At 43.5% G+C, this 23,454-nt stretch overlaps 1 protein-coding gene across 7 annotated transcripts in view; it reads right to left on the bottom strand.

Moving 5' to 3' along the window:
* STARD13 (StAR related lipid transfer domain containing 13) overlaps positions 1 to 23,454 on the bottom strand; it is a 304,337-nt gene that overhangs the window by 75,816 nt on the left and 205,067 nt on the right. Inside the window, exon 1 of one of the 7 annotated variants that reach the window (XM_054825626.1) lies at positions 1,984 to 2,198. The exons of the other annotated variants lie outside the window; for them this stretch is intronic. The gene's annotated coding sequence lies outside the window, so the exon portion shown is untranslated. Of the gene's footprint in view, positions 1 to 1,983; positions 2,199 to 23,454 lie in introns of those variants that run through there. 7 annotated transcript variants of the gene reach the window in all.

Here is a 23,454-nt window from a genome sequence, read left to right as displayed (position 1 = left end):
CCCCCCACTCCTGTTTCATCATATGAAAATGTTGGCACTGATTCCCTGCACCATGAAAGCAAATGTCTGTAGATATGCCTGGTATATAGCAAGCGACTGTCATGCTGTGATGTGAGACTAATTGATTTGAAGGCAAACACCTTGACAGAGAGGCAGGCAGAGCACGCACAAAAGTAATAGTAAGGTAAAGGAAAGACACTGATGTACAGCATAGCCCTGTTGTCTCTACTGTGTTTGACAAGCTCTTTATTCCTTACAAATAAAGAAACACCACGAAATGTGGCTATTTTAGCAACAAATGTCAGAAGAAAACTGTACCATCGTCGTAGCGGACAGACCTCGTGCCAAAGCAGGATGAGCTATTTCAGAAAGCCTTGCACACTGAAGACAGACTTTTCCCCCAGATCTTTCACCAATTTTTTCCTCCCTCTTCAATAACAGCGCTCACCATCAGCCAAGCTACCGGCAGGCTACAGAGACCTGTGCCCATTTCTGTCCGTTCCCCTTCAGACCTCTGCAAATCATAATTTCCAAAACGTGCCTGGCGCTTGTGGAGGCAGAACCCGCAACCTTCAGCTCACTGAGACCCAGAAAGAAGCAGCAAACCTCTGGCTGTGTGTAGTAGCAAAAGCAGCAGCAGGACGCACCGGGCTGCCCAGCACGGTCCGGTCCCCTCAAAAGGTGCCAACAACCCTAACCAGAACGGGATAATGTAAAGAATCCACTTTTTTTTTTTTTTTTTTCCCATTTGTCCCTGCCATCAGTCACCGTGCCCCCTCCCCCTAAGTAAATGAAATCAATCAGCAGGGATTTCTGTAAAATACATAAAACAGTCATCTTCCAGACTCTACCAGAAGATAAATGGTTCCAGACATTGGACTGCAGCCATTTTCCCACACATGCTACAGTGTTTTGTCATCCATATTGGGCCATAATAGTGAGTGGGTTTTGGTTGTTGTGTTTTTTTTTTTTTTTTCTGTCAGCAGCCAATGCTTCTGCTTCTAACTCGTACATTACAACCACTGCAACTAGAGTAATTTTTCTGTACAATTTGTAATAGAACAGTTTCGTTCCCAGTAATACAGGCTGGGGTCTTGTACAGAACTTTGACACTTTTCTGCTACAGCTAATATTGCCTTATCGCTCCCAGATGGAGTTTCACAAACCTTTTTGGGATTAAAGCATATCACCCCAAATACAAGCCACTGAACTGAAACGAGCATGAAACTATGAGCAGTGCAAACCTTATCTGAGAACCTGCTAACAAGAAATAATAGGATTGCTTACACTATCTCACGCTGGCTTTTGTGCTAGTTTCAAAGAAGGATACAAATACATGACAAAAGATGCATCACAATGTGAGTTTATAATTAATTTTAACATATTCTAAAGCACGTTCTTAATAATCTGTTAACATAAAATGTACTTTGGAAAGAACCATGGGGCTTTTTCATTATTAAGAAATGTGCAACCAAATTCTACCCTTAATTAAATCAGGAGTAATTTTATTAACTGCAGTAGACTTAAACCTGACTTACATCAGTGTAAGTGAGGGTAGGATTTAGCCCCGGGCTGTTTATACACTGTAGTTGCAGTTAGTTTAGATCTATTTGGGTGGGAACTCCTTTCCCCTTTCCAGAAAAAATATTCTTGCCTACCCCTTTTCACCTCGCAACTGGGGCCAAAGCAGTCTTTTCTTCTAAGATATTTTTCAGAAAGGTTACGAACAAATCTTATCCTCGACAGGAGGTGACCTTATTAAACAAAACCACCCTCTGAAGTGATGGACACCAGCAGTTTTAAAGTTTGTTTACAAGTTTTGAACAAGCCACCTCAAACAGATAAGCTTAAAAATAAATAAAAAACTTTAAGTAACATCTATTTTAGAAAGGAGATACTTATGTCTGTTTTCAAAGCTGAAAAGCCCTTCCAAACAGTACTAGCTGCTGTATTAAACATCCCTGCTCCAGTATAGAAACTTACTGTCCACAGAGATCCTTGGGCTTCACTGCACCTTTGAACCAAAATCACTTTCTTCTGTACTTCATTTTCTGCTCTCTTGAAATCGGATTCCCAGTTCCTGACAGATGGCTCCTCTGTCACCGAGCGCTGCTTCCGCCTCCTTATCGCTGCCAGCTAATACTTCCACGATGCTTAGCTGTTGTCTGCGGAGCTGTGCTCTACATCATTTCTACTCTGATCAATGCTCCGCTTGGTTTTAGGTTGGTTTCTAGTCCCGCCTCCTGCTCTTGAAGAAACGAAAACTCACAGCTGGATTTTCTATAAATCATCCCTTTTAACAGTGGCTGAGCAAGTATGGCAAATACTACAGCTAAGACCTGCTGCTCCATTTGAAACTTCAAAAACAATTCCTCATCTTAATGATGCACACGTGAAAGTTAATCATGTACTAAAATCACTAATACTGAAAAATAGTGGCCAGATAATTGTGACCTTCAGGGCTTAGAAGCTGATTAATGTAATACAAAACTCCTCTCTGTTCCAGAGGGGGAATATGGTAAAACATACTGCCTCGGTGAATTGCTTTATATAATGTTTCGCTTTGAACAGGAGCTTGTCATTCTTACAAAGATAAATTTACATTTGCGATGCAGAGCTTTTTGACAGACTAACCCAGCGTATGTACTGTTTAGGCTAGCAGCCCTAAGCTTGAAAGAGCCTTTACCATCGTAGCAGCTCTTTTGAAGTGTGGGCAGGAAATGCTTTTATTTTCTGCACGGCACTGAGTGCACTATACAGCGCTGGACTCATTATCGTGTTTAACAAAGCACGGAGTATAAAAGCAAGGTGGTACCGTAAAACCAGCGCTACGAACTTTGTTCCCGTCAACAGAGCAAAACAGAGCCGAGTCTCTGTAAACTGTAAATTGTTTTAATCCTCCGCCCTCCAGATCGTCAGAAAATGTGCCGTGGAAATTAAAAACGACTGGATACAGTCCGAATGGGCTGCAAAATCCTGGGGTTCTTGGGTTTTTCTAAGGTGAGAGCCGCATCCCAGCTGAAAGTGTCAGCAGGGCTCTCTGCCCTCTGACCGATGGTTAAAGCTGTCTCCTCCATGGCTAATGGCTGACCGTGTCCCGGTGGCACACAGGGTCCCCCGACCGCTGCCCACGCCTGGTCCAGCTGGGGATCGCTGAAGAGCAGCCGAGCCGCTGCCGTAGGCTGGATGAAGGACCCCTTGAGTTTCGGCTCCGCCAGCGGCTGAGGGAAGGGGGCGAGAGCAGTGTGTGCCGGCAGCGGCTTTTCCCCAGGTGTGCCGCTCGGTTCCCGCAAGCAGGGACCTGGGAGCTTCCCCGGCCAGCTGCTGGAGCTGGACGATGGCATCACCGGTCTTGTATGAGTGGATCTTGCCTCTTTATGAAGTCTATTCTAATCAACTCTAGCGCGTTCCAAAAAAGTAGTGGAAAAACACAAAAAAAAGCGCACTTCTGTCTGCTTACGCTGACTCTCTAACCACTTCATTACATGCCCCGCCGTTCTCACAAGTTCAGTTTTTCCACACGATAAATGACTTCACGGGCTCTGTCAGATCCCATTTAATCCTCTTTTTTTTTTTTTTTTTTAAGCTGGAGAATCTAATCTGTTTCATGCCTTGCTGCCCATCCCTGTACGTACTACCGTTCCCGTAAGAGACGCAGTTAGCCCTTCAGTTCACATGGTAGAAGCTGACGTCACAGCACCAGAGCTTGAGCCTTCCTCCCAGTCTGTGACTGCCATTTGTGGAAGTGGGAAAATATTTTCATCTTCTTTCCTTACAGTTCTGCAGACAGTAACTGAGGACAGTCAGTTGTCATCTTGTGATCTGACAGCTCTCCGCAACCACTGCATGAGTGGCCTGCACGCAAGAATTTGAGAACAGCTACGCCAGACAAATTTCCAAATGGTTACTAGCCAGGCAGCCTAGAAGAATTGGATTAAGTAGCCAGGAATGCTCTGAGCTGAGAGCAGCACCGCTCTGATGCAGCTACTACTCTCTTAATCAGCAGCCATAAGACACGGGTCCTGGGCCCCCATCCAAGCAGCTGTGACTCAGATTTGAAGTGCTGCAACGACAGTGCTCTCCTGTGGATGCACTGGTTGATCAGCGACAGTTACTTGATGATGGAGAGTGAAACGAGCAGGGGAGAAGCACTATCCCTGCGCCCGATTCAAATATGTAACGGCAAATATAATTAATCTGCTTTCCAGATGCTGCTGTACATTCAATACTTATCAGCTGTCAAAAAACCACGACTGATTAAAATTGCTTGCTTGACCTTTAAAATGTACTTGAAAATCCATAAATGAGACCTATCAGTGGTACATACCCATTTGAATAATAACAGAATTTTGAATCTCTAGCAGAGGCTGTAAGAGGAGATTAAAGGTTTGATACCACAGTGTGACATGCACCATACGAACCCGCGATGGGAATCTTCCAAGGACTTTTACAGAGCATTTTGTCTTCTGCCTGGAGTAATGTTTATGGCACATAGGACAAGATTTGCTCTTTCTCTGCCCTGAGACTGTTGACCATCATCTGAATAACAAGAAAAAAAGCCTGCTGCAGATGAAAAGAAATATATTTACTCTACATCGTCCTCCATGTGCTTTGGTTCCAGACAGTGGACTGCATGGGAAGATCTGCTCCCACCACTAATGAGCATTCAGTTCACAGGCTCAAACTAGAGTAAATCCACAATAAAGCAGCAAAATGTGGTAGCACAGATGTTGTTTTATCAGGACTGTTTCTCTCTGCATCTCTTCTCTTATTGGGCCACACTATTTGTTAATTGTGAACAGAGGCCTACCTAAAGTAGCCCAATATGGCTGAACACAAGATGGCCATGGAATGAGTTCAGGTCCTGGGAGTCAGATCATCTGCACTGTTTACCTGCAAGCTATTTGCTGGTTCTCTCTCTGGCTCTGTTTTGGACCACTTCTACCAACCTTCTCCTAAGCAGCATGAACATGAGTCAGTCTATGTCCACTGGCTAAAGGATCCCTGACCCTTCTTGGTTTGGTAGTACAGATGTCATCCCAGGGATGAAGGACAGTAGAATAGTTCTTCCTGCCACTGTTGTGCAGATACTGCAGCCCTCACTGCCCCCGCCTCGCCTGGAGATAGTCATGAGGTCTGCTGAGACTGGATACCAGATATGACTGCCATAAAAAATCAGAGAATACTTCCCAACTGTGACTCCACAAGTCAGATACAAGAGGTCACGTGTTGCTAACTAGTCTCATTGTCATTTAAAAAGAGCTTAGAAAATGTCATATGAAGTGAAAGAATTGAAGACCTACAGATTTGTTGAATTGGTAGGATGATCCCTTGCCCAGATGTTCAACAGGCAAGAAAGCTCTGCTGGGGACGAGCTCATGGTGCCACACAGATCTTCATTTGGGCCTTCTGACCCGTAGCCTCTCCCTCTGCTGACACTTGGGGAATCACCAGAAGAAACATGAGCAAACATTTTGGTGGCTGGACTTTTGTCAGAGAAAGACCTTTCACCTTGATGTAAAGAGCTCCTTTGCAAGGAGCTAGGACTCCATCCAAGGACCTTCAGCACTCACAGACCCTGTGATGAAAGTATGGTGGAGGGAGCAACCACAGAGCTCCATTGGCTCTGGTCAAAGTCTGCCCTGCCTTGTCCTTAAACAAATGGATCATAAAATCACAGGCCCCTGGGGTAATTCAGGTGTGAAAGGTCCCCAGGAGGTCTCAAATCCAATAGCCCCTTTGGTCTTCTGGCCACGCTGAAACACCAAGTTCATATACAGCTTCAGCTCCCCACAACTGCACTGTGGGGGAAGGAGGAGGAATAACTCGCCATTTTCCCCCAGCAACTTGTAAATAGAAATGCTTGACCTTCTCAATGCAACCAGGATGGCTATGCCTGCTTGGCCCTGGACTCTTTTTGGGAGTTGAATAAATTTAATATGTTGAACCTTCTACCATGAGACTGTCGGGGGAAAAGTTTTAATAGTTTAAAGGCACTCTGACTGCAGTGTATTTGCTTATAACGTGGGAAACAATTATTAAAAACCTTATATTTTGCATCTTAAAACTCTTAAGATAGTCAAGAACACATTATTTCTTGTTTGCTTTGCTAAGACAGCATGCATGAGCTGCTAGACAGATTTGGAAACACTTTGAGCCCCTTGAGAAGAAGCAACAGATATGAGGACACAGCTGGAAGGATGAGGAAGATGAAGATGCTCATCTATGAAGATGAGCACTCATGTCTCCCAGCATCTCTTTGCCACCGCTGCTCTGCAGCCTTGCTCCTCTGGGGGTCATGAGCTCCATTTTCAGCTGAAACTTATTCATGGGTGGGCTACATGGTCCTCCAGCTCAAAAGCTGTTTTCCCCTCATTGGTGTTCACCCTGCAGTTGCAGGCAATGAGAGCAGTCTCATTCTCCCTGCAGACAGGAGACTAAAACACAGCCACCGTTTCAGTCTCCTTTGATAAAATAAGCCATTTCCCCTCTAACAGCTTTTCTGAATCCACCGACACAAGTCGAACGCGGGCTGCATCATGGGGAACAAGAACAGAGCACAGTATTGCAGACGGGGCCACAGGCGCCACGTACCCACCTCTCCTGTGGAAACACATCACCAGATAGAGCCGACGGCCGGGCTGCCTTGCCAGGCCACGTTTTGGGAGCAACTTGCAATTATTCTCCAGTCTGCAAACACATTCAAGCCTTTGATCTCCTCCGTCGCTCCCAACTGTCAGCCTCCTAGATTATGCCAGTATTTCCTGCTGCTATCCACTAATCACGGTACCACGCCACCGATAACCACCGTACAACCGCAAACCGAGCCGCCCGCAGAGGAAGGGTGCACGGAGCCAGTGCCCAACCGCTTGCCGCTTCCCTTTCATCCTGTTTTATTATCGCACGTCCTGCGCTAACCCTGGCAGATTCTGGAGGGGAACTCAAGGCAAAGGTTTTATTTTGTGCTACCAGGACCAGGCAAACCCTGTCTTCAGGTTTCCCCTACAAACACACTCGTATTTTTTCCTAAAGATTATGACATTTTGAAAAGTTACAGAGACGAGGGAACATAAAGTGCTGCATAACACAGAGATGCTTTCAGCAAAAATGACAAGGGGAAAGGCAAAAAATAACATCCGGGTTACTACAGTTTGAAACTCTGTATCACAGATACTTCAAGACAAAATCAAAAGAAAAAAGAGATTTGAAAAGTTCCCATCTAAAGCAGAAGATTGTAACGGTAATACGTTGAGTGGGGATTTTTTTCCTGGGCAGTTTTCATGCAGTAGATGCTCTTACCCAAGACTGCCATTTCCCAAAGGGATCCTGAATTATTTGTCATTTATTTGCTGTTGTGGTGGTTATGTAAAGTAGGACAGTTGTACTGTCTCCACCTGATGAGAAAGCCATACACTTTTGTATTTTAATATAAAACACATTCTTTGAAGGATCAAAATATGTATTACCTAACTTATTTTTCAGGAAAACCTCTCTCATTTATACTTGATACTCATTTAGCTCTTCAGAGTCTTTCTCCTGCTGGAAAATCTCTGGAGTTTACATGGCATATCTCTGTGTCACATGTGTTCCCTTTAATAGCCAACATAAATGTTTTTCAACTCTAAACTCTACAGCTTGAGTCTCACTTATGAAAGTCAAGCAGCGCCTCTCTGCTTTACTCATCACGCGACCGAACGACTGCTGATCTCCCTGCTTGCCTCGCTGCAAAGCAGGGGCTCCCAGAGCCGTTTGCTTTGGTTTGATGAAACCGGGTGATAAATCCCCTCTTGACTCCCAACGCTCTTCAGAAAGCTCTGTTCCCTGATATTTTTTCCCTTCCCGGGGACCAGCAGTGGCGTGCTCGAATCAGCAGCATCTCCTCCTTGCCCCTCCGCTCCCGCAGGCTGGGACCTGGGAGAGCGTGGCCGTAGGCTCCCACTAAGGTGGTCCTGTGGGACAAAGCATCTCCAGGGGCCTGAAAATGGCACTTACTGCACTTCAGTGAAAGGAGCCCTGTTTAACATGAGGTTCAGTTTGTGCATGGCAGAGGCACGGTATTTCATTAGTTTGTTCAAACGCTTCAAAGAGCTCAGAAATAAAAATTCTTGGAATTGCTGCATGAGTCAAACTTTTTAAAAAGTTTGTATTAAAATGTGAATCACTGGCTTCAGGGGAGGAAAAAAATATTGTTTTCAGCAAAAAGTTAATTAGGTGTCCTGAAAATCAGTAATTAAAAACACCACTAACAGACAATAATCATCTGGAGTGCTAATTTCCTTCTGTACATAAAAGGCTTAAAAAGGACAGAGTAGGAGAGAAAAGTTCAGCATCAGCATTTGTCTCAAGACCCAATGCACCCAGGGGCTGGCTCAGGATCCCTCCTGCAAGGAAACGAGAGCTAGAAAAGCTATTTTTGTTGCTGTGAAGAAAAGTTGGATTTCTGAAGCTCTACGCCTGCACCGTTTTAAATGACCTCAGTCACAAGCAAACCTGAAATGCCATCCTGAGGGACATCGTCACCATCGCTATCATCCCCGATGCCCGTGTCAGCGAGAAGTGCCACCACCCTGGGCAGAAAATGCAGCTGCTATTTGTGGTGCAACAATACAAGACTGGAAGCAAAGAATATGGTTTCCAAATTAAACAGCGGGAGTAATTTTTGCCGACAGGATGTAATTACTCCTCTTGTAAAAGAGCTGTGGAACACTTAATGGTTTTGAGCACTAATACCTATGGAAACAGAGCCTTCCCCAAATACCCAGCCAAGCGCTACCTTACCGTTGGCTTGGAGAGCAGTAAATGGCCAAGAACACATCCTGTGCTGCCTAAAACTTTAAGGGCCTCCTTCCAAATGCTGCTTGAGCTGGACTCCTGAAGTTTCTGAAATCAGGTACAATCACTGCCCAGGGTGAAATTTCTTCCGTCCCCCACCGGAGCTGTAGTTAAGCACTGACTGTGCCACAGCCCTGAGTATAGATTTTCCACCATCATCTCTCAATGCCAGGTCTGTGACTATTTCAGGTAATTTATCTGACAAGACTACCGTATTCCCAAACACACCGTTTATGAGCAGGCAGTATCTGAGATGACGTAAAATATATCAAGGTAAATACAGTAGGATATATGGCATCTCAAAGTTGACATGCTTCTGATATTAATCTTCTTAAGGTCTGACCAAAATACATTTCCAGATCAGAAATAAAAAGCAGCATCTAAATGCAGAAATGTTTTAATTATGGCCGGAACGCTCCTAGCATCCGAAAGCCTCTTCGTAGAAAGTGTGTTGCGTGAAGCGTGCCAGGCCTTAAATACCCTACGGCAACTCAACTCTTACATTTATATGCAAAAATTAAAAACCATACTTATGAAAACAGACAAGCAGAACTCTCCATAAAGCAACTCTCCTGTTGCAAGATTTTTACTAGTTATGGTAGTGCAACGTAGAGCTTGGGAGGAAAATAAGTGTCTCAGAACCTCCTCTTTCATTTCTACCAAAAATACAAGGTTTTCACAGCACATCTGTATACCTGACACCTCTAGCCTCCTGCAACGAAACCAACACCAAACAAGGCTAGAAGGTTTACCTCACCTCTTGCAGATTATCATGCATTTCCCAGAGATTTTAAGGTGGGATTCATTAAAACAAAGAAAGGTGCTGCTTATCACTGGAGAAGATATTGTCTCTAAGCAACAGGAAAAGACAAAGTTTTTCTGTACAGCCCTGCTTCAAACATCAGCAGAAAAAAACGCTTACACGCTGACAATTCATCTGAGCAACTGCTCTGGAGCTTAACAGGCCGTAATCAAGACATCAGAGGTTTATTTTGTACAAGCACTTAGGGAACGGACATGAATTCTCGATGTCAGCGGTGCCAGTCAGTGCGTGATTCTCTCATCCTCACACCGATGGAAGAGAAAGCAAAGGAGTCTGGTTTGTGACTATTGCACAGTATAGAATTTATTTTTAAAAAACATAAAGACTCTTTCTGAGCAAAATTCAGCATGCTAGAGGTATGAAACGTTGTCTCCCTGACCTTTCAGAAACCCAAAGAACTAACGTGTTCTTTTATTTTCTAAGCTAGGCTATTGACAAATTTGTTTTCTTTCATCGCACACGTGCACAAAAATCTTTACTAATCATATTTCTATCACCATGGTCCTCCAGATCTTTCAGCGTGCTTTACAGAGGGTGAAAAAATGAAAGAAAACCAAAAAATGGCAGCATATTAGGCAACTTTGGACAAAGAGAATGATGGATTCTCCCAAAGTAATTTCCTGCAAAGTGAGATTTGCTGTAAGGATCTTGATTACGTATGTCAGTGCTGGGAAGCTACCCGGACACGTGACACTATCGTTTACAGCCGATGCAGCCAAGACAGAGGCCACTGCTGGGTTTTAAAAATGAAGGGCCTGAGTACAAGGGAACAGAGAGAGAAGAGATTTTTCAGAAGAGGCAGAGACAGTGAGATTTGATTTCATTTGCGTCACTCTACTACCTCCTAAGATGGTCCCAATCAGGCATATTTTTGTGAACCAAAAGCATATGATGCCACACTTGGCCTTGTCATCCTCTAACTCTCTTGGCAAAAACAGCAAAGACTTCCTAGCACAAAAAGGCCACACTGTTGTTTTGTTTTCATACATCACTTCTAGGAAAAAATGAGAGAAAAAAACCCCAACAACCAACCCTCTGCAAGATATTCTGTACCCAAGAACAAAGCTGAATGGTTCCATGTGAGTCATTTTCAATCTTCGCAGGCTTGGCATTTGTGGTATGAACTCAGAAAAGTCATTACCAGTAATTTTCTCATTTCAAGTGTCTGTAACACATGAGAAATAAGTGCTTTTAAAATGAGAAGTCAGATCCTAACCACTTTAGGGACACTTACAGATCACCTTCTTACAACTTCAACCTAAAACCGTTTCGCTGTGTTTAAAAATACTTTCAGATGCTCTAAGTAAAGCGAGGCATCCAACATCTGACTTGAGAAAGAGTTTTCAAGCAAAAATCAAAATGTAGCTAGTGCTACAAGAAGTGAGACATGATGAAGGAGACGATACACTTCCTTCTTGTTCACTTGAAGGACTTTGTTGGATTAACCAAAAGTGAGCCTGCAGTCTAGTCATATCCTTTCTTCTTTACTACAGCTGAGAAAAACAAGGAGGAGAAAAGGTATCACGCATGAAACCGTTTTTCAGGAAAGTCTTTCTTCATTATAAGTAACCTAAAGGATTTATCCCATGCAATTCCACAGTCAAAGGAATATTCATACTGGTGTTCTGACTGACATATAGGAAGGGCTTGTCTGAACTCTGATGAAGGGCCTATCTATGAGCTTCATTTTTATTTGCTACATTTTAATGATTGCTGTTATAAACCAGTCTGAATAGGAAAACTAAAACCAGAAAGAAAATGTAAGAATCGGGGTGTTTTTCAAGGACCCATTGAGATTTATAAGCGATGAAGCAGGCAGTGTGCTGTGATGGTCTGGGCAGTACCAGTAACTGGGAGTGCGTCCCCTCTCCCTTCCCAGCAGGACTAGCTGACAGTGCCATGGAAGAGACATGATGTTCTTTGAGTCTACACTGACCAAATTATCAAAGAAAATTAAGGGTCAGGACTTCTATGAGCACATGAACAAATAAGCCTGATTCACAACACATTTCCAAGCAGCTTTTTCCATACACGTAATCTCTCCATGATGCTGATATTTTGGTGTCTTGTACTGTGTGAAGTTGTACGGTAACAGTCTTGCTGTTGGAAAGAGTATTAAAAGTTTCTCCTCGACATCTGTTGACACAAACCCTAGAGGCACTGGTTGTGAAATCTCTGCACCTCTGTCAAACCTGAAATCAGGCTCCAGAGTTGCTGAGGGTGTGGAGACAGTGCACACAGAGGGAGCGTTTGCATAAGACTTGTTTCCATAGGGAACCGGGGAAAACGCGTACTGATTTTAAAAAAAACAGTTTTCCATGGATTAATGCCCTGTCTGGGAAGTCCTGCAGCTCTGGTCGTTGCCCGCTAGAGGCCGTGAAGCCCTTACGCCTGCCCTGGCCCTGGCTGCCCGAACCCAGTGAAAAGGAGATGAGCAATGCGGAACACCAAAAACGAATTTTTTTTTCTTCTGGCATTAAAATCTTAAAATCTCATTTGCAGGGCAAGGCACCCCAGCCCTGGCAGGCTGGTGGGAGCAGCAGGACCTGCTGTGGGCAGCCAGCTCTGCTCACCTACAAGTGGAAACCCTGGAGGAGGAGATGGGTGAGGAGAACGACGAGGAGGATGATGATAATGATGATGACGATGAGAAGCACACAATGCAGCTGGCTGGAGGAAGGCTACTCCTCTGTGACAAGCCCAAGGTAAACAATGAGCAGCCAGCTACAATGGGCTGCTTTTAAAATAAATTCTTCTTTTTGAACATCACTCATCAGAGCCTGGCAAGCTGCAGCAGTCAACAGAAAGGATGTCAAGCATGAGCAGGATGCAACGAGCACAGTTTGCTGGAGAACTACAGCAACAAACACGTGTGCACAGAAAAACCATGGTGAAGGCTGGTGTGTGGGGAAGAAACCTGAAGACCTTTTTTGGCACACTGAGAAACACATAGGGATAGTATAAGCAAAAGAAGCAATACTGGCAGGAACTCAGTTCCTCCAGTTTGAGTCAGAACTGGAGTTCACTGAGTTATTCAGAGATCGTATCACACCCCTGCGTCAGAGACACCGTGAAACCGGCAAAAATCTGGAGAGGAGACCTGCACAGGGCTGTGCTCTGAGGGAGGACATTAAACTCCAACTTTCACAGGAGGCGAAGGAACATGGCTCCTACAGAGCCTAGGGCTGCAAATCAGATCTAAATGTCTTCTCGCAAACTTAATTTCTGACAGGTTATCTAGAAACCTGCAAAGGGTCAATGTAGATCAGATTATTCCTCACAATTATTGATTGCCCTGCTTTCTGCAATGTTGAATTTCATCTGCCGTTGTGCTGCTCATATACCTAGTTTAATTATGTCCTGTTTAAGTTCCTTTATCTTCTGCCATCTGGATTAATTAAAGACTTTTGTGTCTTCTGCAACCTCTGTCATGTTTTCCTCACTTTTGCCACAGATCATTAAACAGCATAACTATGTTACATGATTCCTAAAATGAAATTTAAGGGCAGCCCAATAAAAAACAATGACCTTGGTGAAAATGTATATTTATTTCTCTTCCTTCTATTGCTCTGAAGTACTTGGCAACCTTGTGGTCATATATTCTATTAAGATTAGGGGACTGCGGGTTTAAGTCCCTTTTGGTTGCTGGGCAGACACCTCAAAGCATTAAGGTATTATGCAAAATGTGAGTGCCACTTTGTCCTTTGATGGCTGTTTTGCAAGAAACTAGTGATCAGGTAGTTTGCATCCAAAAATACAGCTTGGGCAATTCAGCGTGGAAGAGGATTTTGGCTAGCATAGGTACCGAGGTGCAGGAGACAGTGTTTCGGTTGATGCCCCCTTGCCCTGGTGGGCTGAGGCTGCCCGCTCTCCCCGCACGGGCTGACGGGGACCCTCCGGCTACGGCGCCGAGCTTGTCCCCGTGCAGCGCGCGGGGATGCCCACGCCGGAGCTCACGCGTGGCTGCAGCTCCAGAGCGGGAGGCCCAAAGCAGCGTGCAGGGAAGCACTGTGCAAAGCAGTGCCTTGAGCTCTTCCTGGGACTGGTCCTTTATCAAAGGAGGCTACGTGAATATTAGGTAAATGCGTCTGCATTCATGAAAACGACAGGCTTTTGTTAAGAAGACAGAATTCTGTTGGCTTGTTAGCAAAACAAAAATGTGGGAAGTGGCATGAGCATCCTTCCGCCTTACCAAGGAGACAGGGAGGGAGGGGGGTGCCTGGTGATGGGGAGGCGCATCCCCACCTCACACGTCCAGCCCCAGCTCTGCTGGGCATCCCGCAGCTCCTCTGGTCAGCGCTCAGAGAGAAGCTGGGTCCTTATCTCTAACGTGTTCCAGTGAGTAGGGGCCCTGAGAGCAACCCCAGGTGTACACACACTCTAATCCCATTAGGGCTCTTTTAAAGCAAGTTTTTTTCCAGGTGTCACAGAAGTTACACTTAATGGGTTTGCAGCTATTAGGCAGTTAGAAAAGTTATTTGCACTTTGCGATTTGCTGCCAGAAGTGTAGCAAAAGACAAGCACCGAAGTCCTTGTGAATCCCACAGCTGTTGTGACCTTTCCATGTGAGGAAGGAACAGTTGCTTGAGGCATTTGAGAGACATGCAAGAACACAGGAACATTTTATTAATACTGGAAGTGAATTTGCAATTACTGAGAGCAGATGGTCAGCTCACACAGTGAATGAACCTTAAACCATCTAGACTTACAGGACTACTGCAAACATTGAAACAGTACCAAATTCACAAAAAGAAATCCTATGTGCTCACAGTCAGAAGTCAGCTCAGATTTGGATTCTATATACAGTGGCTTAAATCCAGATAAAGCTGTCAATATTAAACTGAGTCGGTGGATTTACCCCAGAGTAAATGCCCCTTCTTTTTGCTTGCATACAAAACTCTCAGAGCAGTCAAAGATAAGCTAAAATAATAAGGACCTTAATAAAATAACTACATCAGCATCATTAATAAAGCTAGGAATGAAGCTAATCCTGCCTTGTACCATGGTGACTCTGCTGGATCAGAGATGTGGTAGCAGCATTAATAAGAATGGAAATACAGAGCTGAAGTTACAGGACTAAGTTTTTCATTACTCTATAGTCCGTTAACAAAAAATAGCCATACACACATTGCTTTAACAAATGTATCTGTGATGCACTCCAGAGCTTTTGAATTCTTTCCGTACACATGCTGCTTGTAAAGACGCTGTGAAAGAGCTTAACAGAGATGTATGTCGCGAAAGCACTCCTCAGTGCGCTCATGGACAAATTGGAATTATTATTGCTATAGGAATGTAATAGTATGTATGTGCAAAGGGAAGGACTTCCTTAACACCATAAGCATTTCAGCCTACATTTCAGCCTGCCAGCTCTTCATTTGCCCAAGCAAATAGGACTATAACTACCGGGGGAAGAAGGGAGGCTATAAGCAAAGAGCTAGGTCGTGTGGCTCTTTCTGCATTGTGTCCAGGGAGTGAACTCCAAGGGGTCGACCAGCCCCCAAGAGGGCCATGCAGTCACCCTCCAAAATCTTCTTCCCTGCGACATAAAGTTTCAGCATCGCAGCTGACTACCTCTGGACTGAAAACAGTGAAGGATCATTAAGGTTAATTTGACCTGCAGTTTGCAAATGGGTAAACAAGTGCTTGAAAGTTGCGTGGCAGCGGCAGGGAGCATCGGCAGATGCCAGATTTGCCGGTGCCTTGAGCAAGGCGGTAACTGCACACTGGAGTGCCGTAGGGCTCTGAACACCAGCCGAAAGGCTGCAACAGCACAAATGACAGAGGCAAGATATATCCGATTGAAAAAAAGGATGGTAATTGTATTTTCAGCAGAGGAAGGGGGATGTTGGTGATCAGTGATCAGTGCAGCTTGCTGGCTAAGGAAGAGCGATAACTTAAGACAGATCTCTCCAGTCAAGATCAACTGCTAACAAAGCACCTAAAGATTTTTTCCTGGATTTCCCACACACAGCTGAGGGTGCATGAACTTTCAATTGCAAGCAGGATAGAATTTAATTTTTCAAGGATGTACTTATGGCACAAAAGCTCAAGTTTACATGGCACAATCAACTTCATTCCCCTCTGAAGCCAGAAATCTGCATAGCAGGTCAGTTTGTTTCCAGATCACTACGTAAATAATCAGTTTAACAGTCTGGATTCATGGCACAACGTACAAAAATACGTCAATGCATGTGATGAGCTTATATTGCCAAAAGGCTATTCCTATACCTGCAGGGAGGGAAAGTGTGAAGTGTGGTAGCCATTTGCAGAATCCTTTCCTTTACACTTCCTTTTCTAACACTCAAGCTGGAAATCACTGGATACTTGAAGAGTCCTGCAGTGCCAGCTACGGCAATGTTAAGAGATTGGTATGTTGACTCAATACCTCAGAACTGCTTTAAACTTTTCCAAATCCTTAAGAAAACAAAGTTTATACAAGAAGTTATTTTGACAGAATGTGATTTACATATGCATCTACTTAGTATGTTGAAATTTAGTATTAAAAAAACCCTGTTAACTATAAAAGAATATTTTTAGCAAGAACTTAATAACCCTGGTTATTTTTTGAAACATTTTGCATTTCCCTGAAATTTATGTGATCCCACAACCATCTTAGTGGCCTATGTGATTGTATATGCCATGGCAATTCCACTTTGTGTTGCAGAGACCTCCCAACTTTCTAAAAACCTTTGCATCCAATTCTGGAGCTGGTTTTGGCCATTAAAACTTAAACTGAAATCCTTTTTCTTCAGCCAGTATTCATCCCAACGTAGACTGATTAAATACATGGTAGCGTTTCAAAACTGTTACGATCACACAATACTTGGACCTCTCTCCATTAGCAGTGAAAGATCTGGAGCAGACGCTGGCTTACATACTCAAGGATTTTAGATTTCCAGACACATTTCTAATTTTGTATAAACTTTTTTTTTTTTTTTTTTTGGTCCTTTCTAAATCTGACATTGCTCTTCATTAAGGGCTGGGATTTGGAAAAAAAAGCAGAAAATCCCATGGGATTGAAAACAACAGATGTTGTCTGTTTTAAGCTTCCTTTATTCCAAATCGCTGAATTTAGTGCTTTTAAGATTTTCCTGCCTCTCTTTTCAGAGGCCTGTGATTTGCTCTTTAAATTGATTTTCAAGAGGCTGACTGTGACTGGAACATATGTGAAAAGAGATTTTCAACTTAAAATGTTCCTTTTTTCAGGGAAGTTACTAGAAACATACTAAAAATATGTCAGAACCAATATCAGGGCAATATCATTGCGCATCCATACTGTGAGCAATAAACTCGACATATTACTGCCCCAGCAAATGGGAGGCACATCCTACTCACTTCCCACCCAAATGCCTTTGTCTGTCCTGCTCCTTCATTTCAACACTACAGAACTGTCAAGCTCAAAACGCAGCGTTCTGCCCCACGACTACCACACAGAGATTTTCAAGCCTTCCTTAGAAACAAAATTATTTTTTTCCCCATAATCTGTAACTTTCCCGCACCTTCTGACCTGCCCTCCATCACTGCGCATACAGCCAAAGAGCCCCTGCCCTTAGGAGATAAAACTTATTCTTTCTTCAGGTGACTGACTGCATCCCTTGAAAAGATGTTGTGATCATGAAGTCAGCGATTCCAAAAAAGACTAAAAGTGGAGAAATAGCTGTGTAATGCTGTGGAAAAAATAACTGGGTAATTTTATCCTTAGGGATATGTCAGGGAAATAATAATTAGGGACGGATGTTGGGGATAGCTTTGACATCCTTTTTGAAAAAAATGAGAGGTTTCAAAAAACAGCAACAGGAATTATTTAAGTATTGGATAAAGTAATGGCATAGTGAGCAGCAGTAATTTCACTTATCTAAAAAAAGAAGTTTGAGAAACAGTTTGATCAGAGTGCAGTGGTACCTGACAGTGAAGATCTCTTCATTCCAGGAAGAGAACACAACAAGAATGTCTGGAATGTGAGGACAGACAAATTCAAATCAAAAGTTAAGCTATGGTTTTCATACAAGAGAAGTTAACTCTAGATCAAACTATCAAGGAATGTGGTAGATTCTGCTTTTTTAATTTAATTTTTTTTCCAAGGCAAGACAGGATGAGTTTCAGGGAAGGATGTTGAAACTAAACAACAAAATTCTGTTCTCAACACAAGCCGTGAGATAGACAGGAGGCCAGGCCAAATGAACTAATAGGTTTAAGCTTTACGAGGTCAAATCTTTCTATTAAATGTCAGAAACTCTGTGTTTACAGTGATTATAGCTGTGGTCATTAATAAAAATAATTGGAACTGACTATCCCTTTGATTTAATCAGATTTGCATTGGTGCAAGTTCATTGAATTGCAAATGGAAGAAATATTAAATCTCGTCTCTTCACAGGTGGCAAGATTTTAACAATGCCTTCATAAAGCCTCCATTCATATTTTATGCCTTGACTTCTTCTTGTATCTCATATTTTTACAACAGCAAATGCACTACAGAGCAGCAGAAGTTAAGCTGTAACACATTTTTATTGGTTGCCAAGCTTGAAAGGATGCAAACATCAGTCCTTGGGGAATTAGTGTGCCACTCATATTCTTTTAGAAGTAAAAATCTATTTTCAGGTTAAAAAAAGAGAAAAAAACCCACCAGATTTTCTGGTCTTCAGTAAGGCCCTCTCTGCTTCATATTCTGTCAAGCTTTTGTTCCTCCTCAGACTCATGAAAGCCGCCATTATTTCTCACATTCTTCTGTTTGCTCTGGGGTTGTTGGGCAGCTGGAAAGGTATGTGTCTACGCTATTTCCCATATGCAGGAGATGTAGAAGTTCAGTTTAATTTTCAGCAGGATAAAAAGTGATTTTTCTAAATTTTCTTCCAAACTGAAATTCAAACATATTCACCTTTCAGAAATACCAGGCAAAAAGTGTTTGGCTCCAGCCTTTGGCCAGTGCCTCTTGATTTCCCATCTGAAGGACAAGGATGCAACAACACATTCTTTGACATGAAATCAAGAGCCAAGTCACTGACAACAGCAACACCAGGAGCAGCCAGCGCCTGTCATGAGCTCCAGGCTTGATAGTTTTTAGGTGTTTTGAGGTCACCCGTCTTAAGTCCGTGGACTCAGAAGACCCTCGTATAAACAGAAGTGCCCTGAGCTGCACGTATGAAAGTCTTTGCCGTGATTTCCAGGCTCCTGACTAGGGCACGGGGAATCTGGAAACTTGACCCTGTACCAGCTCAGTGGACCCTGAAAGCTCTGGCTCCACCAGCAGCCCACCAGCTGAGCTACTGAAGGACACCTTGGTTCACCAGAAGTTTGTCAAAACTGGCGTGCTTTTGCTAAATGTTTCAAGCCCATCGTGTCACTATAAAGGGCCTGAGAAGGTTTAAGTTTGAGTGATTAAAAGACCAGTATGCCCAGTAATGGTCCAGTGTGTTTGTTTGGACTGAGCTGCTGGGGGGCAGCTGAGATGGCTGAGGTGTTGAGTAGCAAAGCAGAAGGGAAAAAGATTTCAAACTTGTGTTGAGTGTGTGTACCTAGCTTAGTCAGGAAGGAGAAGCACGCAGGGATATCGTGGAATAGCGTTGGCACTGGCAAAGGAACAGCGGCACCTGAGGGGTCAGGAGGGAAAGGTGCACAAAATTACCTCAGATATCTGCTGATAAGGGACTTCTGCTAACCTGCACATTTCTGATTTTCACCAATGACTGAGGAAATCCTCAAATACATGGCAGTTCAGCCAGTGGCTGCTATCTTGTTACTCAAAAAGCGTCTATTAAAAGGGTAAAGTGAAATTTGGAAAATTGTACAAAATCAAAAATATTGAAGTTCAGCCCTTGCTAACACATTCACTCCTGATGGCTTTTCAGAAAGGATATGCAAACTTTGACATGTTCCTTCTTTTCAACCTTTCGTTCTCTAATATAAAATTCATCGTCATAGCTCTGCAAATTTATTGACTGCTCTGATCCGTAAATTGCAGACCTGCTGCAGCTCTGAATTTCACACCAGCTCCCAAGAAAACTTTGTGGAAACTATTTTTGTCTGCCAAGGCACGTGGACAAAGCATGTGCTGTGAATTTCTGTCATTTAGCTTTACGAGAAGTATGTAAAGGTTTCATAAACAGTAAGGGGAAAGCACAGTTGCAAAGAAACAGAATAAACCCCATGTCCGTCAGCTTTAACGCGCTCATCTGGAGAAGTCGGCTACTGTGAGAAGAGATATAAAGATAAGATGTTTTCAAGAAGCAGCAGCAAGCTGTATCCTTCCAGTGTGTTCCTGGGAAAACCCTGATGAGTGCAAAGCGAACAACTGTGAAACACTAAACATGTTGCTAATGCGCGAAGCCCTATGTTCTGGGGAGAGAAGAGCATTCAGCAATAATTGAATCATCCAGGCTGTGCTCAGTGGATGCCCTAAGGTGATTATGTTTAGAATAGAAGCTTTCAGAATGTCATTTAGTAAATGAAAACAGAGTTGGATACCAGTAATAAACCAGTGCCCTCAAGCTACTCATTTTTTATAGCAACTTAATTGAAACATACAAATCACTGAATGCCAGACGCCTAGGAAAGGGGGCAGCACTGAGACCAGAACCATAGGCACTGGAATTGAGCAACAAAGTATGATTTTGCTACCAGTAAAGAAAAGTTTATGGATGCAATTTTCTTTCTCTGGTGATAAATAGGAATCTGTCATATTCTGAGTGCTGAACTGTATTCCCAGGATGGGTATAGAGCTGGGTACCAGCTTCTCTTCAACTTTCCAATCGCTGATGAACCAAGTAAAGTGAAACCAAGAGCAAAATTTAGTTTTCTCTTTCTTATTGTAACAAGAAAGCTGTTTTAACTGCATTAGCTCTTAGTCATGCGACTTCTATTACCTAATTTGCAAGAAGCAGGACTCTTCTGTTTAAAAAGCAAGCACACATTTAACACATACTATCGTCATTTTAATTACATATAACCATTACATTTTGGATTCCTGCCTTTTTGTATATATTCAGTACTTTTTATCATAAAAATCAAAGAAAACTTCAGCAAGATTTATTCAAAGTTTTTCAAATTAGTAGTACTTTTTGCAGAGAGATGTCCCTAACATAGCTGTTCTATTAAACTGCATACGACAAGAACTACATTGGCTTTGGAAATGTAGAATTGTAATTTTACAAAGCTGCAGCTTAAGAAAAAAAAGCATTTCTTTGGATGTAACAAATCATCAGTGAGAGTAAAACATGAAGGAAGCCTCTTTCTTCTTGAGAGCAGAGGACACTCCTTTCCTTTATAATAACGTACTGCCAGACAGAAAACCCAGCCCATCATTTTGCACGCTAACACTTCAGCAGAGTGGTTGAGAAAGATTTAGACCTGAGTCTGAACATGAGTTCGGGCACTGACACTACTTGCTCAAACCTGAATTAAATCATCCTGGGAGGGGCAAAGGCGTCGGAGAACAACATCCTCAGCCTCCAAAGGCAAAGAACCACCCCAGCCTGCCCACGCAGCCCTTCCTACCATGCGTTGCTCCACTCAGTAGTTTTGGCTGTGGGATTTCTACAATCTTGAGTCTCTAGCCAGTGTCCCACACTCTTGTCCTACCTATTCTCAGCCCTTTTTTCCACTGCTGAAGACTGAGCGTATCACACGACTGCAGCTACCAGAGGATTTTGCAGCCTGTCTCTCCCATGCAAGAGAACTTCATCATTTTGTGCAGAAGATTAGTTAGCATTAGTTGCTTTGAAGATAATTGCTCAACAACAAATTCAGTTCTTAACCCTCATTTACATTTCCTAGAAGTCCTGTCAAACTAGTGCCTTTGGGGCTGACGCTTTCTGGGCTTAATCTCAGCCCATGCAAATGTAAATTCAAACAGTTTACCTGTTCTCAAATCAGACACACATATGAGACGATTCTCCCTGGGAGCCGCATGCAAAAAAGCTCCATAATTGCTCAGCATTAGAAATATATTTCACAGATCTCACTGAGCTCTAAGGAATAGTCAAGTTAGAAGAAAACGTGTTTGCAGAGACGTGAAGAAAGGAAAGGAGAAATATAATCAATGCAGAACAGAATTGAGCCATCTGATTTTATCACTGGGGTCAGCGTGGGAAACTCCAGTGACACGGAGTACCTGCAGCAAGTAATTAAGGTAAAGTCTGAGACACTCAGCTCGGTCCCCGGCCTCTCTGCCGGAGCTGCGACCGCCTCTGGCTCCGCTCCGCGTACTTGCATCTGCCCCAGCGCGCAGGCAGCCTGGGCAGCATCTGGATCCTGGGGATATCAAGCCATGTAAAGGGAGCATCAGCACCAACCCGTGTGGGCACCCGCCTGCTCGGTCACCGCATCGTGTCAGACAATATTTACTACCCAAGTTTTCAACAAGTCAGATCCCATCCTGATATGCATGAAAAGAGTTAAGAGTTACAGGGAAAGTCTTTACTTTCTCTAAAATGTAGGAGTTGGGGTGAAAAATTTGGTTTTATTCATTGCACATCAAACCCCTGATGAGGTGGTATGCTATCACTTGTTCATGCTCAGGAAAAAGAGCTTTAACTTAATTATGACAACTGGTGCGGTGAAATTAATGATCACTGAACACTGTAAAATAGAAATCAATACTTTTGTGTCTTTCCCAAATAGTCTATTGCTAGATAGATATTCATGGTTGTATTCCTCTCATCCTGTGAATATTAATAAGGTAGTAAAGACTGGAGATATATGTAGATAGATAGATACATAGATATATGTAAAAGCTTTGGAAACAAGGCTATTGTTAATGCAGGTCCTCAGCAATAACATGTTGTACCTACCAACTGATTTGTGAGACGCTTAGTAATGGCTCTGGTATAATACAATCCTTCATTTTCTATCCTGATACTTGTTTACTTCTGTCACCATTTATTAAAATGCTGTCCTGCTCTAGTTAAAAAAGACAGGACAACAATAACCTTTAGTACCTCCTCGCTGTGATAAGCGAAACGCTTAAAGAAGAGCTCAGACACTTGACAGATGAGTACAAATGGGGCTAAATTCACTCTGATGAGTTGTGTGACGGCTTCTTCCACGAATGAGGCACAACAGAGAGGCAGGTCATTAGAAATTACCCCGCAATGGGATGACCGGCACGTACAGCTTTTGCAATCCTATCAAGCTGTTGCCACCAAATGAAAGAACCTGCTCATTGCAGGGGCAGGGCAGAGATGTTGCATGTACCTGATGCGGTGGGCTACGTGCGCCTGAGACGCCACGCTTGGGGAAATACACCCAGTACCTCACACAGCCGGACTCTGGTCCTGATTCAGCCTCGGCGGTGATACAGATCTTAAACGAATTTCCAGGCATAAAACCATTACAAAATGGACTTAATGCTGAAATCCTGTATCACTGTATCTGTTCCACTGTGTTGTATCACTATTTAATAAATCAGAAAGTGCAGAGGTAACAAATGGGTAAGCAGCCCAAAGGGTTTAAAGTGTACATTGTGGTACCACCTAATGCACGAGCCCCTTGGGTCTGGATACGGGACCCCGGTGGGAAAGACACCCCAGCTTGCTTCAGCCTCTGCCCAGGGCCATGCGATGCTCCACATACAGGGTATTTGCTATGGTAGCCATGTCCCATATGAAAAGCATACAAAAGCGAACATAACTTCTCCTGAACTTTTGCAGCAACAGGCCGTTTTTCAGATGCCCAAGAGCAGCCCCGGTGCCGCTCAGTGACCTGTGCATGCAGGATTATCAGTCCAGGAGCAGGCACTCCCAGGCAGCCCTGGGCGTGGGCTTGCCGTGCGCCCATGAAGACGACCCTGCTGCATAACGAAGCAA

Source organism: Grus americana, chromosome 1, assembly GCF_028858705.1.
Source record: "Grus americana isolate bGruAme1 chromosome 1, bGruAme1.mat, whole genome shotgun sequence".
NCBI lineage: Eukaryota > Metazoa > Chordata > Aves > Gruiformes > Gruidae > Grus > Grus americana.
Note: the sequence above shows the minus strand (reverse complement) of the source record. Positions and strands in the feature narration are given on the sequence as shown.